The sequence below is a fragment of the Lissotriton helveticus genome, chromosome 6, assembly GCF_964261635.1.
Source record: "Lissotriton helveticus chromosome 6, aLisHel1.1, whole genome shotgun sequence".
NCBI lineage: Eukaryota > Metazoa > Chordata > Amphibia > Caudata > Salamandridae > Lissotriton > Lissotriton helveticus.
Window position 1 is genome coordinate 229,796,270 of NC_136067.1, and position 15,455 is coordinate 229,811,724.

General features: G+C 50.5%; 1 long non-coding RNA gene across 1 annotated transcript; it reads right to left on the bottom strand.

The window, feature by feature from the left end:
• Positions 1-1,883: 1,883 nt before the first annotated feature.
• Positions 1,884-12,935, bottom strand: LOC144762462 (uncharacterized). Its single transcript, XR_013596095.1, has 4 exons — positions 12,665-12,935; positions 8,830-9,019; positions 7,398-7,571; positions 1,884-2,506 (listed from the first exon to the last, which is right to left on the bottom strand). It is a non-coding gene; the product is annotated as an uncharacterized LOC144762462 (long non-coding RNA).
• Positions 12,936-15,455: the final 2,520 nt, after the last annotated feature.

Sequence of the window (15,455 nt, forward strand, 5' to 3'; positions counted from 1 at the left end):
TTTGTGATAAGACATCTTGGTGTGTGTGTGTGTGGGGGTCTCTCACGGAACCCCAAATGATGACGGGCGGTTCCGAGTGGTGACTGATGGGTGTTCAAGACCATCCACAGGTTTGGCTTATCTTACTAGTTTTATAAGAGTCAGGGTGTAGCTGCTGGTATCAGTATCTAGTCCCAGTCCGAGTACACTTGCCACTATTTGACCCTCTGGTACCTTTGTTGTTATGAGTATACTGTAGGGAATGTATCCAGAGCTCGGTCGTTAAACTTTCCCTTGGGTCCCCTCCTAATTGTGTTTGTGTAGTTGTTCCGAAAAGTCTCCCCAAACTGCAGATTCAATTCAGTTCATGTGAGCCAGGCGCGTGCACATCACCAGCCACATCCCACACCATGCCTCGGCATCAGACTTGAAAGGAAGCCGCTCCCCCGCCCCACTCCGCGCAATGCCAGAGCTAGTTTTTCTCGCTTTTTATTTGGTGTTCTTTGCGGCCCATGCTTCATTCCACCTACCACTTTACACTGACTTGTTCACTTTCCTCCCATTTCTATCACCTTCCCTCAGTCTCCTCCTTCATGTATTCCTCTTTGTCAATCTCCGTCTCCCATTCTTCATCTTCGATGCATCTTTTATTTTCTTACATGCTTTGGTGTACTTTCTCCTTTCTTCCCCTTCCTCCATATTTTCTACAACTTCATCACCTGTATTCTCATATCTTCTTTATTACTGCCTTCCTTATTTGATTTCCTCTTCTTCATTCAACCTTCCTTGTTCTCGCTCCGGTTTTCTCTTTCTTACCTCATTCCTCATTCTTTCCAACATTGCCCCATCCTCTTCAGTCTCTTTCTCTGTGCTTCTGCTTTTCTCTGTCTCTACTTCTGCTCATTATTTCTTGTGTCCCCAATGTGCAGCTTTCCAGCTTTATTCCTTCCATTCTCTTCTTTCTATCCTGTTGATCTTTCCCCTCTACTCCTTCCACCCTGCATGCCTGCCTCAACTGCTTCCTTCGTTTTCGCGCTTTATTTCCGTAGTCTGTATTCTGTCAATCCACTTCTGTTCTCCTCCCTCATAACCCCCTCCTCCGTTTATCCCTCTCTTCGCCCCTCCTCCTTCTTCCTTATCATATTATTTTCTTCCTCCTCTCCTTTCCTTCCTAGTCTTTCCCGCTCTTTCTTGCTTCCTTTGTTCCTCCGTCCCTGTCTGTGTCCAGCCCCCTCTCCCTGGTACCTCAGACCTTTCCAGCTGCCTCCCGACCACCCTGACAGTCGGGAGCTGGTGCCTGTGGGTACAGAGTCTGGCTTGGCGTGATTTATGCCATTGGTATAACAGCAGACACACTGCAGTCCATCACTGCAGTCCCCCCCCCCGATTAAAATTCAGCTCCGGCCCGACTGCAGCACTCCACAAAAGGAATATTCTACATAATTTCCGAAAATGCTTGTTTATCTGGTTTAAAAAGTGACCTTGTGTGATGTAACTAGTGTTCATTTAAAGCGCTGCAATACCTTCCGATAGGGTTCGCGCTAAATAAAAGTGCAGAAAAAACACAAGACAAATCGAACGCTTTAAAGCAAGAAAGGAACACCTCGGTGGGTGAATCACCCAGCTGGTGTCACAAGGCCCCCATAGGCAGAGCGGATATTTCTTGCCATCCCCACCTCTGCTCATTATCCAGAGGCTACCAGGCCTTACAGTAACACCTCGTCACCCAGAATACCCTCGGCCCCCCTCTCCAATCTCACACCTCAGCAAAGAGCCTTTGATCAGCATTAAACAGGCAAGTGCTCCCCCCTGGGGCGCTACCTCCGGGCATAAAACACATTATACACCACCTTGAGTGTACCCGTTCTTTGAGGTAGACAGTACCATATAGGAGAGGTGCAAAATAAGTGTATAATCTTGTTGTAAGCCTTTATTACTGCAGGACATAATCAGGGTTTCTTTGCTACAACAGCTTGAATTATATACAACACTACATTGGGCGCTAAAAACTGAGAAAAAAAAATCACATTGGAATGTTTAGAACCCAAACTGCTCAAATTTCCTCAAAACGTAACCATGAACAAATCAATTTACACTGGAAGAATACTGACGCATTTGCTGTGCTTAATACAAGCTTTAGTTTAATAAAAAAACTAAACTTAAAACCGGTTTGCCCATAGGCAATTAAAACAGAAGTGGAATGCATGCAGGGTGAACGAACTGCTCAACTTTGCGGAAAATTGTTCTTAAAGTCCACCAATGCAGTGTGCTAAAGTGTTTGGTCTTTCAGGGCAGTTTCTCAACTACTTTTCATCAGTGGTTGTTAAGTCCCCAGAGTAATCATTTGGGTCAGCAGCATCATCCGCATCTGCACTTTCTGCCTCCACATTATCTGCTCCTCATTTTCATCGTTTTCACCATCAATGTCCTCCTTTTCGTTTTGGTCATTGTCTTCATCATTCGCATCAGTTGTTTCCTCAACTACCGATTCTCCCGTTTGTTCAACGATTTCAAAGGGATTCTCACCCTAAAAGTAAACACAAGTTTTAAACCATCTTTAGCAAAATTCTCAAGAACAAATGCACACCAACTATTACAAAAGTAACAGCAAAAGTCTTGTGTACAGTGCAAGTAAAGAAATCAGATTTCAGATCACAAAAAAGCAGAAAGAATATATTATTAGAAAAGGCATCTTACAACGGGGAGAACATATGCAGGACTTCTAAATTTTAGAGTATGTCCAGACAGACCATAGGATGGAAAAATCCATGCCAGGTCTATGAACGCCCATGAGCTCCGAGGAGTCCTTGTACAGAGGGGGCGATGACTGGAATATTGAGGGTGGGCATCACATTTCCAAGAAATTCATTTCCTGCGAAACTACAATTTTTTGGGTGAAACTCAGTACGGAAGAAGTGTTATTTGCAAAGCTGAGGAAGGAGTACACAGATCTGAACATTCAATATGCAGTGTGAGCCCTGGTGGCAGGAAGGGTGCAAGTGCATCCACAGCATTACAGGCTGCAAGCTAATTGTTGATAGTAACTAACTTATCCGTTTGCAGCATGTGTACCTGTTTAATTTAATTAATGATTTTATTTAATGTGTATAGCGCTTGAATCACCCCCAGGGGGGTATCTCAGCGCTTGGAAGCACAGCATAGGTCATGGGTACTCACAAACGTTCTCTCAGGGGCCAAATTTACACTGTGGTTTGTGCCTGAGGGCCGCACCAGTGGGGTCAGTGGGGTGTAGTGTAGTTCCTATATTCCCAATAGGCTCTGAGCATTGGAATAATATCTTCAATAGTATAGACGTAGGACAGAGGGTAACTAGGTCTTCTACGGACTATATTAGACTTAAATTTTGTGTGCCAGCTAGCTCAGAGTTCACTAGAAACTTTCTCGAATAGGCGAGGAGGATTTTAACCTCCCTGGATAGACAAGAAGGGATTTAGTTTCTGACAACCATAGAACATGACAACTTTGCTCTCCCTGATCAAGAGTACATCTCTAGAGTCGTGTGAAAACAAAAGACAGCTATTTTACTCAGTCAATACGTGCATTCTTAGTTTCACCAGATTGTAGAGAAAAAAAGAGACGGGCGTTTTCAATAAAAGGTGTTATTTATTGATCAGTCTCTTTTCTCATACAAGAGAAATGAATCGCTACAATTGCAATACTTAGGGTTAAGTAGAATGCATATAGTAAAAGCAGGATTATAAAATAATACTGTAAAAGCATTGATATGGTTTCTTAGCCATATGATACTTTAAAATGGATAAAAGATATACATACATATATACATTGACTAATCGTCAATGGTGCTTCTAACTACACCTACCCCGGTGTACCTGACCTAAGCCTAATACGTGGGAGGGAGTAAGTAAGTAGCAGTTTAAGTTAAGTTTGTTTTGCCAAGAATCTGACTCAAGAATTCTCTATACGGTTTTAGTCAGTTCAGTACTTGGGATTTAGAATGCTGGAGGGCTGGTATCTCTCTCTCAGGACTCGGTATCCCAGTCACCCACGAGGGCAAGCTGAAAACGCACCAGGACTTGACTGTTGGGTTGTTTAGGATACTTGTAGCAATGAGTACGCTCTCCCTTTTTATTTGTTCCTTGTAAGCCTGGAATTTTTTTTAGATAAATAAACGTTAATTTATACACATACTGCTAGTTCAACTACAATAACTTGGTTGGAACCTAGAAGAGAAGGCCTTCAATGTGGACAGAAACCCTTTAGAAACTACTCTGCCACCAGGGTGTGCCAGATAAGCGTTTAAAAAACACCAGGGACTCTTATTAGGGAATGACCCGCAATCTCGCTCCCTCCACAAGCAAGCAATCAAACCCCACCAAGCAGGCCGTGACCTGAAACCCTCAAGGGAAAAGAGCACAGCCAAGAGACAAGGCGAGCAGGACTCCAAGGCAGACTGCAAGGCAACGGGTTACACCGAGTCTGATTGAATGGTTTGAAAAACCTCTGGTAGATTTTCTGAAGACAAATAAAAAAACATTGTCATTTACAATGCAAATAGATCAAAGTCTCTCAAATGCGAGACCTTTGACGCACTCGTGCTTTAGCTGTAAACATCGTAAGATAAAGACAAGGAGGTGCAATTGCTTCAAAAGCAAAGCTATATAAAATAAGCATTTGCAATGCAATAGGTCTCGCAGCATTTAAGTTTGAGTTACTGGCATTGTAAAGGACAATGTTTTGCATAAATTCTTTTTTGGTGTCCGTGTGTGCATGGCAGTGGTGGTGTGTGTGTGCATGGCAGTGGTGGTGCAGAGATGCAAATCAAAGTATCATGAAACAGCAGCCTCTGAATTTAATGGAATGTCGGCAGATAACAGAACATAGCCAGAGATGAACTGCCAGCAGTGTTTGGTCCACCAGCCATGTTTAGAGGCAATGTATTCAGGTTTACTCAAGAGAAGTGCCTTGTAGCTCACACAACACACTTCGAGGTGGATTATGAAATGGAGAGGGAACTCATGTAATTATTTCAAAGAAGGGCAAACAAGCTCACATTGTCTGTTGTTGGCGATTAGAAAAGCGACCGCGTAAGAGAAACTTTGACAGGTGTTAATGAGAACTGTGGGAGAGTAGTGTGGGGCCTCATTGGGCAAATGATAAGACAAGTTCCTGGAACGTGAACCACAAATGTTTAAGATGAAGGGCAAGCTTTATAATGTGCTTTAATGTAAGCTGGGACTCAGAAGTCTGTGCTCTTTTCTGGACATGCCCTTTGAAGGACACAGATTGGTCAATGAGAGAGCCGAAGGATTTGGAGAAAAAATGAAATAGGGAGAAGAGGCCATCCAATTCCAAAGACATGCCCTTCACATTGACAAAGCCTTTATTTTGAGATACCCATAATTAATATTATAACCACCACACTGCCCAATTATTTCAACTATCAAACCAATGCCAAGGTGTTGGCGATGTGAAGGTCTGTAATTGTTAATGACGTGATGGATTGCACTGACATTCATATAGAGCCACTCTCACACAGACAGAGCGCCCCACACAGACAGAGCGCCCCACACAGACAGAGCGCCCCACACAGACAGAGCGCCCCACACAGACAGAGCGCCCCACACAGACAGAGCGCCCCACACAGACACAGCGCCCCACACAGACACAGCCGCGCACACAGACACAGTCACACACACACACACAGACACAGCCACACAGACACAGACACAGCCACACAGACACAGACACACACACACACAGACACACACACACACAGACACAGCCACACACAGACACAGCCACACACACACAGACACAGCCACACACACACAGACACAGCCACACACACACAGACACAGCCACACACACACACAGACACAGCCACACACACACACAGACACAGCCACACACACACAGACACAGCCACACACACACAGACACAGACACAGCCACACACACACAGACACAGACACAGCCACACACACACAGACACAGACACAGCCACACAGACACAGCCACACAGACACAGCCACACAGACACACACAGCCACACACACACACACAGCCACACACACACACACACAGCCACACACACACACAGCCACACACACACACAGCCACACACACACACAGCCACACACACACACAGCCACACACACACACAGCCACACACACACACAGCCACACACACACACAGCCACACACACACACAGCCACACACACACACAGCCACACACACACACACAGCCACACACACACACAGCCACACACACACACAGCCACACACACACACAGCCACACACACACACAGCCACACACACACACAGCCACACACACACACAGCCACACACACACACAGCCACACACACACACAGCCACACACACACACAGCCACACACACACACAGCCACACACACACACAGCCACACACACACACAGCCACACACACACACAGCCACACACACACACAGCCACACACACACACAGCCACACACACACACAGCCACACACACACACAGCCACACACACACACAGCCACACACACACACAGCCACACACAGACACAGCCACACACAGACACAGCCACACACACAGACACAGCCACACACACAGACACAGCCACACACACAGACACAGCCACAGCCACACACAGACACAGACACAGCCACACACACAGACACAGCCACAGCCACACACAGACACAGCCACAGCCACACACAGACACAGCCACAGCCACAGCCACAGCCACACACACAGACACAGCCACACACACAGACACAGCCACACACACAGACACAGCCACACACACAGACACAGCCACACACACAGACACAGCCACACACACAGACACAGCCACACACACAGACACAGCCACACACACATCTTCTCACCTGCACAATGGAAAGGACAAAAATGCACACAGGCTTCGATCAAACACCTTCCAGATTAACTGCCCAGAATGCAGCAGCACGCACAGCTTCAGACCCAGCACTTACCCACCAAATACACTTCCACCACAGAAGCAGCACTGGCTGATGAGACTAGCCAGCCACCAGGGTAAAACCAGACAGAGCAGATGTTCTGAAGTGGCCGCTACCCACAAGACAAGGAGGCCACCAATTTCCAGGACATGGCTCACCAAGACTAACTATTAGTCAGTCAAAGCTCTAGCCTGTAGAAGGGGCAATCCAAAAACCACTTGTAACCCAACCGTGTCCCCGTCCTCCCTCGCCCCAAAAGAATGTACAGTTAAATGAGATTGATAGGACACTTTGTTAGGCTGAAACAGGGCACATTAACTGTAATATCCAGACGCGGGTAGAAATCTAAGCTCGGAATCAGAAAGGGGGGCCCTGAACACTGCAGGGGGGCTGGGGAGTTCAGCAGTCAATTATACTCTGCCTTGAAAATAGTACTGTGCCAAAATGGCCTCTTACCCAGAGTGACTAGTACATGTCGCAACTCAGCGCCCATCACAGAGCCATTGGCTTCTTTGTCGAAGACCCTCAGCCCCTCCACAAAGTCATCGTAGGTACCCTAGTCCTTGTTCTTCGCAATTGTCTGCAGCATGGGCAAGAACTCGTCAAAGCCAATCATCTTGGTGTTAAGCTCTGGGAAAGAGAGAAGAGTTCAGAGGAGCAGTCACCGGCTGCAGCAGCGTGCCAGGCTGGCGAGTACACATTAACAGTGACAAACTTTAAACAATGTGATCGTCCAAGTTCCCCAAAACCCCCCTACCACCTCCAGTCAGGTTTTTGTCCCATCCCAGACTGCCAATGAATATTACTGATATGGTCCATCTATCAACTGTGAACGAGGCAGAGATCTCCAATTCAATGTGTGGCACAGGGTAAGAGCTGAGGGCAGAGGGGTAAGAGCTGAGGGGTAAGAGCTGAGGGCACAGGGGTAAGAGCTGAGGGCACAGGGGTAAGAGCTGAGGGCACAGGGGTAAGAGCTGAGGGCACAGGGGTAAGAGCTGAGGGCACAGGGGTAAGAGCTGAGGGCACAGGGGTAAGAGCTGAGGGCACAGGTGTAAGAGCTGAGGGCACAGGTGTAAGAGCTGAGGGCACAGGTGTAAGAGCTGAGGGCACAGGTGTAAGAGCTGAGGGCACAGGTAAGAGCTGAGGGCACAGGTAAGAGCTGAGGGCACAGGTAAGAGCTGAGGGCACAGGTAAGAGCTGATCTGCCACGATTGTCACATTTTATGTAATATCCTAAATCAGATACAAGCAACACGTTGCGTCCAAGTGAAAGGGGCCCATTAGACTCTAATGGAAGCCTAAGGTTTAGTAATAATAGCCAACTAGGATATAGTGAGCACTTCTGACTTGCCCCCTAGGTTCAATGCACCACAGACCTAATAAGCCCCTGGGTCTCATCGTAACAGACTTTGCACTCTGAAATACACCTTAAAATGTAGCTCCTTCAGATTCACCCAAGTTAATTTTCAACTGGGGGGTGCTCTGGTCCACGGATGAGTGGCGTGTGCTCAGATCCAGGGGTGAGTGGCGGGTGCTCTGGCCAGGGGTGCGTGGCGGGTGCTCTGGCCAGGGGTGCGTGGCGGGTGCTCTGGTTCAGGGGTGCGTGGCGGGTGCTCAGATCTAGGGGTTAGTGGGGGTACTCTGGTCCAGGGGTGAGTGGCGGGTGCTCAGGTCCAGGGGTGAGTGGCAGGTGCTCAGGTCCAGGGCTGAGTGGCGGGTGCTCAGGTCCAGGGCTGAGTGGCGGGTGCTCAGGTCCAGGGGTGAGTAGCGGGTGCTCAGGTCCAGGGGTGAGTAGCGGGTGCTCAGATCTAGGGGTGAGTAGGGGTACTCTGGTCCAGGGGTGAGAGGCGAAACCTAAAAAACAGAAGCTGTCTATCTAGAAACATACCTTTTTTGACCGCATTGCCATTTGATCCAGGTTTTCTCAATTTAGGTTTTTTGTCGACAAACGCCCCTCCAATGGGTTTATTAAGCGATTGCATCATCTTTCTTTTCATCCACCTTCCAGCAGGCCGACCAAATACCAGATTTGTCTGGTAGTCGACAACAATTCCAGGTCTCTGCATACCGCCATAATCCTGCAAATTGATAACATAAAATTAGCAGAGAGTATGCAGATAAGGCAAGTTACATGGTGTGCAAAAATGTGTTAACAGTTTTATAATAATGGCAGGCATAATCCAAGAACCAATGTTGGGTGGTCAAGGAATTCGTCGGCTAAGCAGCAATTGTTGCCATTCTGGTAGGTGTAGATACTTCTTGGCTACAATTCTGAAAACTGCAGTAAGGACACTGCTGTACAGGTTTTCATTTGCATTAGTGAGCTTGAGAAATAAAGAAGATAAAATGCTTATAAACATGTGTGTGGTTGTGTCTGGTTGCGCGTGTGGTTTGGTTGTGTGTGGTGTGGTTGTGTCTGAGAGAACCGGGAGTTAGAGAAGGAGGCGGGGTGAAAGAGAAAAGCAGATAAGCACAGTAAAAGAGAACAGGGAGTTAAAGAAGGAGGTGTGGTGGAAGAGAGCAGCAGATCAGCACGTGAGAAGAGAAGAGAACAGGGAGTTAGAGAAGGAGGCGGGGTGGAAGAGAGCAGCAGTTCAGCACGTGAGATGACAAGAGAACAGGGAGTTAGAGAAGGAGGCAGGGTGGAAGAGAGCAGCAGTTCAGCACGTGAGATGACAAGAGAACAGGGAGTTAGAGAAGGAGGCAGGGTGGAAGAGAGCAGCAGATCAGCACTTGAGAAGAGAAGAGAACAGGGCGCTAGAGAGAGGGAGGGCGATAGAGAGAGATGGGAGGGCGATAGAGAGAGAGAGGGAGGGAGGGCGATAGAGAGAGAGAGAGGGCGATAGAGAGAGAGAGGGCGATAGAGAGAGAGAGAGGGCGATAGAGAGAGAGAGGGGGCGATAGAGAGAGAGGGGGCGATAGAGAGAGAGAGGGGGCGATAGAGAGAGAGAGGGGGCGATAGAGAGAGAGAGGGGGCGATAGAGAGAGGGAGGGAGGGCGATAGAGAGAGAGAGGGAGGGCGATAGAGAGAGAGAGGGAGGGCGATAGAGAGAGAGAGGGAGGGCGATAGAGAGAGAGAGGGAGGGCGATAGAGAGAGAGAGGGAGGGCGATAGAGAGAGAGAGGGAGGGCGATAGAGAGAGAGAGGGAGGGCGATAGAGAGAGAGAGGGAGGGCGATAGAGAGAGAGAGGGCGATAGAGAGAGAGAGGGCGATAGAGAGAGAGAGGGCGATAGAGAGAGAGAGGGCGATAGAGAGAGAGAGGGCGATAGAGAGAGAGAGGGCGATAGAGAGAGAGAGGGCGATAGAGAGAGAGAGGGCGATAGAGAGAGAGAGGGCGATAGAGAGAGAGAGGGCGATAGAGAGAGAGAGGGCGATAGAGAGAGAGAGGGCGATAGAGAGAGAGAGGGCGATAGAGAGAGGGAGGGCGATAGAGAGAGGGAGGGCGATAGAGAGAGGGAGGGCGATAGAGAGAGGGAGGGCGATAGAGAGAGGGAGGGCGATAGAGAGAGGGAGGGCGATAGAGAGAGGGAGGGCGATAGAGAGAGGGAGGGCGATAGAGAGAGGGAGGGCGATAGAGAGAGGGAGGGAGGGCGATAGAGAGAGGGAGAGAGGGCGATAGAGAGAGGGAGAGAGGGCGATAGAGAGAGAGAGAGAGAGAGAGAGAGAGGGAGAGAGGGAGAGAGGGAGAGAGGGAGAGAGGGAGAGAGGGAGAGAGGGAGAGAGGGAGAGAGGGAGAGAGGGAGAGAAAGGGCGATAGAGGGGGAGAGAGGGGGAGAGAGGGGGAGAGAGGGCGATAGAGAGAGGGCGATAGAGAGAGGGCGATAGAGAGAGGGCGATAGAGAGAGGGCGATAGAGAGAGGGCGATAGAGAGAGGGCGATAGAGAGAGGGCGATAGAGAGAGGGCGATAGAGAGAGGGCGATAGAGAGAGGGCGATAGAGAGAGGGCGATAGAGAGAGGGCGATAGAGAGAGGGCGATAGAGAGAGAGGGCGAGAGAGAGAGGGAGAGAGAGAGGGAGAGAGAGAGGGAGAGAGAGAGAGAGAGGGCGATAGAGAGAGAGAGGGCGATAGAGAGAGAGAGGGCGATAGAGAGAGAGAGGGCGATAGAGAGAGAGAGGGCGATAGAGAGAGAGAGGGCGATAGAGAGAGAGAGGGCGATAGAGAGAGAGAGGGCGATAGAGAGAGAGAGGGCGAGGGAGAGAGGGCGATGGAGAGAGGGCGATAGAGAGAGGGAGAGAGGGCGATGGAGAGAGGGCGATAGAGAGAGGGAGAGAGGGCGATAGAGAGAGGGAGAGAGGGCGATAGAGAGAGGGAGAGAGGGCGATAGAGAGAGGGAGAGAGGGCGATAGAGGGAGGGAGAGAGGGCGATAGAGGGAGGGAGAGAGGGCGAGAGAGGGAGAGAGGGCGATAGAGAGAGGGAGGGCGATAGAGAGAGGGAGAGAGGGCGATAGGGAGAGAGGGCGATAGAGAGAGGGAGAGAGGGCGATAGAGAGAGGGAGAGAGGGCGATAGAGAGAGGGAGAGAGGGCGATAGAGAGAGGGAGAGAGGGCGATAGAGAGAGGGAGAGAGGGCGATAGAGAGAGGGAGAGAGGGCGATAGAGAGAGAGAGAGGGCGATAGAGAGAGAGAGAGGGCGATAGAGAGAGAGAGAGGGCGATAGAGAGAGAGAGAGGGCGATAGAGAGAGAGAGAGGGCGATAGAGGGAGAGAGGGCGAGAGGGGGAGAGAGGGCGATAGAGAGGGGGAGAGAGGGCGATAGAGAGGGGGAGAGAGGGCGATAGAGAGGGGGAGAGAGGGCGATAGAGAGAGGGAGAGAGGGCGATAGAGAGAGCGATAGAGGGAGAGAGGGCGATAGAGAGAGCGATAGAGGGAGAGAGAGCGATAGAGAGAGAGAGAGGGCAATAGAGAGAGAGAGAGGGCGATAGAGAGAGAGAGAGAGAGAGGGCGATAGAGAGAGAGAGAGAGAGGGCGATAGAAAGAGAGGGCGATAGAGAGACCCCCAATTCTACTACTCTCTTGTAGCCCAACAAACAAATCATCAGAAAATGAAGCAGAGTTGAGGGGCATGCCAGGTAGAGATCCATGCCACACAAGCGTCCGGTGGGGATGTATGGCATAATTACAGCACCAGGACTCCTCAGCGACCTATCATATTCAGAACACTGGTACTCACAACAGCAAGGAGGTAGGGAGACGGTGGGACGGTAACTACTTCACACAAGTCTGTCTTCGTTTTGAACAAGAGATCGGCTTCTTTTTAGACAAGCAACCATCCTCAACTTGTCCCAAGTACAATATCACTCCTAATTGGAGTCCAAGGAGAAATAAAGTTGGTTGTGTCTCGGTTGCAAATTCGCAACCTTGACCGCCCCCCAAACTTGGGGGCTTATTTACAAGCCCCTTGCGCCACTTTTGCGTCATTTTTAACATAGGAAAAGTGACGCAAAAGTGGCGCAAGGGGCTTTTAAATCTGTCCCTTGGTATTTAAGTCACCTGCACTTCTGTTGAACGTTGTAATACCTAAGAAAGGAATTCTACTCTAATATGAATTAAAATCTCCAGAGCTGATGCCGCAGCCATTCCTTTGAAGGGGAGGCTGAGGTCAGTCAGGAGAGCTGCTGGTTGCGCCCGGTGCCGCCTGCACAGCCAGTGACCGTAGCCGGTGCGTCGGACCCTGGCTCCCCGCTTCCCACAGGCCCCTCCCGGCGCGGCGCCGCTGCACTCACCGGTGTCCAGACGCACTACCTGGGGCAGCCGCCAGCCTGTAGGAGCTGATGAGCTGGTCCAGGGGCAGCGAGGCCGAACTCCAGTGCACCTCCTTGAGCGGGGGCACGGCGGCGGCGGGCTCCATGCTCACGGGCGGGGGTCGGCGGAGAGGTGGCGGCAGCCCCGGGCTCCCCCGTCAGCCGCAGCGGGACATGCTGCTGCTGCCGCCGGTCAAAGCAGGGTCGCCTCAGGCTCACGGGCGGGGGTCGGCGGAGAGGTGGCGGCAGCCCCGGGCTCCCCCGTCAGCCGCAGCGGGACATGCTGCTGCTGCTGCCGCCGGTCAAAGCAGGGTCGCCTCAGGCGCGTCCGCCCGCAGCGCTGCCCCTCTTCCGCCGAGGCTGCCTCTGGTAGGAAGCGCCATCGCAGCGCCTGCCAGAGCTGACTAATCACAGCGGCGGAGGAGCTCGCGCGCGCGACGGGCAACATAGAACTGGCCCCACCCACACTTGCGTAAATGTGTGCACAAACAGGGGGTACAGTCCCTGATGGGCGGGGTAGTGAGACGTCATGAAAATTAAAATGCGCATGCGCACCATTAGTGCGCATGCGCACAACGATGAGGGGACACTGCCACATGGGGGACAGTGGATTATAGAACACCGGCGCCCCCCACCGGCGAGTTCAGAGAGGGCGGAGCAAGAGGCGGGAGGGAGTGACAGCAGCAGGCGGGGGTCTCACTCTGAGGGTGCACTGGGAGGAGGAGCACACTTCATGCAGCCAGAGGGGGGGATCTCGGGCAGCGCGCGAGTCTTATTAGAGCCCAATTCCACTGTACACACACGCCGACCGCGAGAGTAGTTAGTAGGGGCTCAGCTGAAGATGGTTGGGGTGGGGTAGGGGCTCAGCTGAAGATGGTTGGGGTGGGGTTGGTTGTCATGGTGACAGATCCATCAGGCAGGCCTGGGCCAGCCTCCTCCCTGCACGAGCCACGCTCATGGTCCGGGGAGCCCGTGCAGCCGCTGTCAGCGTCACCAGCAGTGCACCCCTGCGACTAGACTCTTGCCACACTTCCACCCGATCCACCACAGAGCAAACGGCAAAGCGTTGGTGGCTGCCTTGGCGCAATGTCCAGTTAACCAGTTGCAAATGGTCTTCTGGGTCCAGCCGGTGGATTGAAATCCTTTTATTTTATTTTTATTTATTTTATGCGTTTTTACATAGCGCGGACTTTACCCGAAGGTGTCAGAGCGCTTCACAATAGGAACAGCAATGATACATGAGGAGAAAATTACAAGTGAACAAATTACAAAATCAAACGTTAAGTTACATGAGGCAAAAGTGACAATTGTGAGCAAACAAAATACAAGAGATAGCAAACGGTACATAACAGAGGAAAAAGTGACGTGTGCAAGTTACAAAAGCGTACAAAGTACAAGTAGAGGTATAATACTACAATAAATGGCAGACACTCAAACCACAAGAACACACTGGGAAGCAGGCTCGCAACACCCATTGGCCTCAAAGGGCTTCAGCCCCCCCCCTGTCGTGTGTGGCAGCCCGAGATGAGACATTTCCCGGGCCCGCTCACAGCCGCACCCGAGCACTTCACTGGTCTTTAATCCCTTGGCTGCGGCGGTAATTCCGCCGCAGCGCTAGGGGCGAAGGGGGGGGGGGGGGCGCGGCGTCGCCATGCTCGTGACGGAACCAGTCCGTCACGAGCCTCGGGCGCGCTGTGCTTGTGACGGAGTGGTTCCGTCACGGCCCCTCCCGCTCAATAGAACGCGCCTTGCAGGCGCGAAATCAGCGCCACGCAGGCACGGCGGCCGGGCCGTGACGGAACCACTCCGTCACCAGCACAGCGTATCCGTGGCTGGTGACGGAGTGGTTCCGTCACCAGCATAGATGAGGTTAAAAGACCTTGTGCATGTTAATGGGGCTTTGTTGTTGTTTCACCCCTTCTAAAAGCCCCTGCAGCTCCACTCTGCCGATTGCCTAAAGTTTCAGCCCCCCCCATCGAAATTTTTTCTTAGTCCCCCCCGAAATTTGACTCTAGTTGTGCCTCTGCTGGGAAGGCACTTCCATATTCATGGAGAGTAGAGTTTTCTATAATGGAAGCTCTTCCTTCAGATAGTAGAGAGGACGTGAATTAAATTTGGAAGTGTCTTTGAAGGAGGAGCACTTTGAGGTCAGTTTTGAAGGCCTGGGGGGAGGTGGTGGTCCGGAGCTTAGGCGGAAGTGACTTCCAGATTCTCACTGCGTTTCCTGAAAAGGATTGGACCATCGATCTTTCCTTCTTGAAAGTGGGAGGTTCAAGCAGTACATTTTCCGCATTTCGTGATGGTCTAGAGCCTCCAGAGAGTTTCAGTTTATTTGCCAGGTAGCGAGGAGAGGAGCAGTGCAAGGCTTTGTGGGTGTTACAGGCAGTCTTGTAGATAGATCTTGCCTCGATGGGAAGCCAGCGGAGGGTGGATAACATGGGTGTGATGTGGTCACTGCTTTTGGCCCCATAAATGAAGCATTAGTACGTTAAAGAGATGGTCGATGTAGTCACTATATATTTACATTAATATAAACAGTAGGCCACAAGACAACTCAAGTTGAGTTAATCAGAAACATGAATTTAATTCTTCAATCAAGTATTCAATAAATGCTCTTACAATTCAGAGTATTCATATAAGTCCGTGTGGTATCTACATACTTTCATTATGTACAGTATAATACAGTGCTCTCAGTGCAGAAAGAGAGAAAGGTTTTGGAGGGAATTGGGGGTTGTTGAGTTAGTGAGGGCCAGGGTAAAGTTGATGTGACATA